The 3,511-nt window shown below is 36.6% G+C and overlaps 1 long non-coding RNA gene across 1 annotated transcript; it reads right to left on the bottom strand.

Annotated features, from left to right (window-relative positions):
* Window positions 1-210: 210 nt before the first annotated feature.
* On the bottom strand, window positions 211-1,565 carry LOC125029270. Its single transcript, XR_007115173.1, has 3 exons — window positions 1,456-1,565; window positions 410-525; window positions 211-286 (listed from the first exon to the last, which is right to left on the bottom strand). It is a non-coding gene; the product is annotated as an uncharacterized LOC125029270 (long non-coding RNA).
* Between the last annotated feature and the right edge of the window lie 1,946 nt (window positions 1,566-3,511).

Raw genomic sequence — 3,511 nt, forward strand, 5'->3', positions numbered from 1 at the left:
TAAAGACAACAGGTAAAATAAATAATTATCGTTTAACCTGTATGCACGTGTGCGTGTGTGTCTGCTTGTCCGCCTCTCAAAGTTGTTGTTTTTTCTTCTAAACCCCTCTCCTCGTCCTCTTTTTCCCTTCTACCACCCCCCCCCCCCCCTCCCTGTAAATAGCCAGGATAATCAGCAAATAAACCTCTAATGAAATTTAAAACTAGCAGGGATAGACAGTTTAATCTTTATTTATTTCATCATACAGCAAGTGCAGACACCGTGGTTTGGTTCTCTGTCGACGATTCTGCGATGTAATAAAAGAGGAAAACAGTTAGATTATGTGACAGGTAAAAAGTTTTCTGCAACTGCATATAAAACCAACTGAAAACACTGACGGAAATGTTAAACAAAACCTTAAAATACTTACCACTGCTTGTTTTTTAAGAACATGCACAACAAATCGATCCTGCAAATTCTATTTCTGAGTTTCCTGGCGCATTTGTGGCGGCATTCCAAGATATCTGGAGAATAGATGCTCATAACCTGCGAGAGAAGATGGAAGACACACATATATACGTGTGTGAATATATATATATGCATATACATATTTATGTGTAGATATATATGTATATATACATTTGAGTGAGTGGATATATAGATATATACATGTATATGTGTATGAATATATATACACATGTACATGCATATATATATTTATATATGTGTGTGTATATATATATGCACATATATAAATATGTGTAAATATGTATAAATACCGTATTTGCCGGCGTTTAAGACACACCCGTACACACGACACACCCAAATTTTACAAAGACATTTATTGAAAAAAAATGCATTTATTTAATTATACCCAAAGAGTTGTCAGCAAAAAATATGATTTTTCGCATGAAATACAATATCGTGACAGTGTTCCGTTGTAGCTTTATGGTTTTGTTGACATCCACTCATTGGAAATGGCTTGCAGGCGGATGAGTTTAACATTCATTTCAGATTTCCATGAGCATTTTTCATTTAGATAATGAACGAATGTTACTCAAAGACACGTTTTAGGTGTGGCTGAGGAAAGAAGTAAGTGAGATGAAGTGTGCTTCTCATAACTACCGGCGGATCGAACACAATATTTCGTGATAAAAGACTGTGATAATTCGGCTTGTATCAATTTGGATTATTTCCAATATTCTATTATTTAAAAAAAAAAAAAAAAAAAATACGGTAAACGCAGTTCAGTTTTTTGGTACGTTAAAAAAAATGTGTCTAATGCGTCGGCAAAAACGGTAAACACGCATATGTATATATATGTATACTATATATTATAATGATTTATATACACACTATGTATATGTATAATATATACATATATTTTATAGATGTATGTGTATTTGTTTATGTGTATGTGTGTGTACATATAATATGACATGCACACATGCACGTCTGTTTGTGTAAAATACTCACCTGGGAAGACACAGCGAAAAGTATGCTTAGAATCAGCAAGCGAGTTAAGATCCTGGACCACATGGTAACTGTCAGCAGAAGACAACTGAAAAGACTGACGGAGGTGTCCGGCGCCAGGCTACCAGAGAGTACATTTCCGGGCGAGAAAAGACAAACATCATAGTGAATTCTAGATCGTTTCCAATTTACCATTTCGAAAGCCTCGGCACATTCTGTATCAGTTAAGCAGGTATTTGTTGTTTTTTTTCGGTCACTTCTGGGGTGAGAAAAAACATTTCTTAGAGAATTTTTATTTTCCTTTTTTTTTTTTTTTTTTTTTTTTTTTTTTTTTTTTTTTTTTTTAAACAGGATGCAAGTTTTAAGACGATTAAAAACAGACGTACAGGGAACTAAAGTTGTAGTGGCAGCTTTTAACACGCAAAAGCGAGATAAGAAGGTAGGATGCCTAATCTAAAGGCGCATACACACTGGTTGCACATTCACTGCTCGTATCGTCGTTGCATGCCAGTGTGGACGGGGAAACGTTGCATTATTGCATGTCAAAATATGATGCAAAGACATGAGTATTGAATTGTCCTTTGCACTTCAGTCTTGTGGTACTAACAACCTATCCTGACTGAAAATAGGTTTTCGATATGCATTTTCTTTTTCTTTTTTCCTTTTTTGTCAATTTTCGATCCATTTGAAAAAGATATAGAAACCCCAAAACAATTGAGTGCACCCTAGTAAAGTTTTCTGAACAGTTCACTCACATAACTGAATTCTCAAGGGGATACATGACACTTAAGGCCTATAAAAGACGATCTTTCAAAAACCTCATAAGAGCATTGTTTAATGGCAGATAATTAAAATCAATTAAAGATCTGAAATGGCCATTAAATGACAACAATGCACAACAGGCGTAAGCTGCGTCGCCATGCACTCTTGATGATAAGGGTCATTTTCAGGCGTCTTGTGTCTCGCGAGTCTGGGAAATTTCAGATCTCATATGGTGACAGGGGAAGAGAGAGAGAGAGAGAGAGAGAGAGAGAGAGAGAGAGAGAGAGAGAGAGAGAGAGAGAGAGAGAGAGAGAGAGAGAGGGGGGGGGGGGGGGGGGAAGAAAGAAAGAGAGAAGGGGGGGGGGGAGGATGTAGCATTCGTCAAATGACGCCATGTGTCGTTACTGAACCCTCTACTCATGCATGTTGTTTGTCAACGCCTTCTGCTTATTTTCTTGCTTTTACACGGGGAAAACCGAGTGTGACCGTCAAACTGTATAACACTAAACTCTTCACAGCTAAAATATCAAGAGGCTCAAGCAAATAAGTCAGCCGCTACACGTTTTACAATACTGGTAACAATAAATGACGCCATGAGGTATCGTCGACAGAGAACCAAACCACGGTGTCTGCACTTGCTGTATGATGAAATAAATAAAGATTAAACTGTCCATCCCTGCTAGTTTTAATTTTCACTCGAGGTTTATTTGCTGATTAACCTGACCATTTACAAGGCGATGGGGGGGGGGGATCGGTAGAAGGGAAAAAAGAGGATAAGGAGAGGGGGAAAAAGGAAAAAGAAACCTTTGAGAGGCGTACAAGCAGAAACACACACGCACATTTGCCCAGGTTAAACGAAATTTATTTCTTTTACCTGTTGTCTTTATTTTATTTATTTATTATTACTTTTTTATTATTGATTTACATCATTATGGAATTACAGTCATAAAGACGAAAAAAATATCAGATATCCCAAAAAACATAGAGGACAGAAAATTATAAAATGTAATTATGTCGCACTTTTTTCACATATACCATCACTTAATAATAAATGTCCATAAAATAGGCGTAAAACAGATCAGTATCAGTCCGCACTTCATGGCTAACACTCACAGAAAGGCTGCTGTGTCTTGTGATGCAGATATTGTCTCTATCCCTGTCCCAACAATGAAACTATACATAATTGGCGTCTATGACTACTTGCGAGATAAAACACGTGACAAATAGTATTCATTGATGATCAGATCAGCAGAGAAAAGCACAGGAAGTGATAGAATGTAAACAAGAATTAAAACGA

The sequence above is a fragment of the Penaeus chinensis genome, chromosome 9, assembly GCF_019202785.1.
Source record: "Penaeus chinensis breed Huanghai No. 1 chromosome 9, ASM1920278v2, whole genome shotgun sequence".
Classification (NCBI taxonomy): Eukaryota; Metazoa; Arthropoda; class Malacostraca; order Decapoda; family Penaeidae; genus Penaeus; species Penaeus chinensis.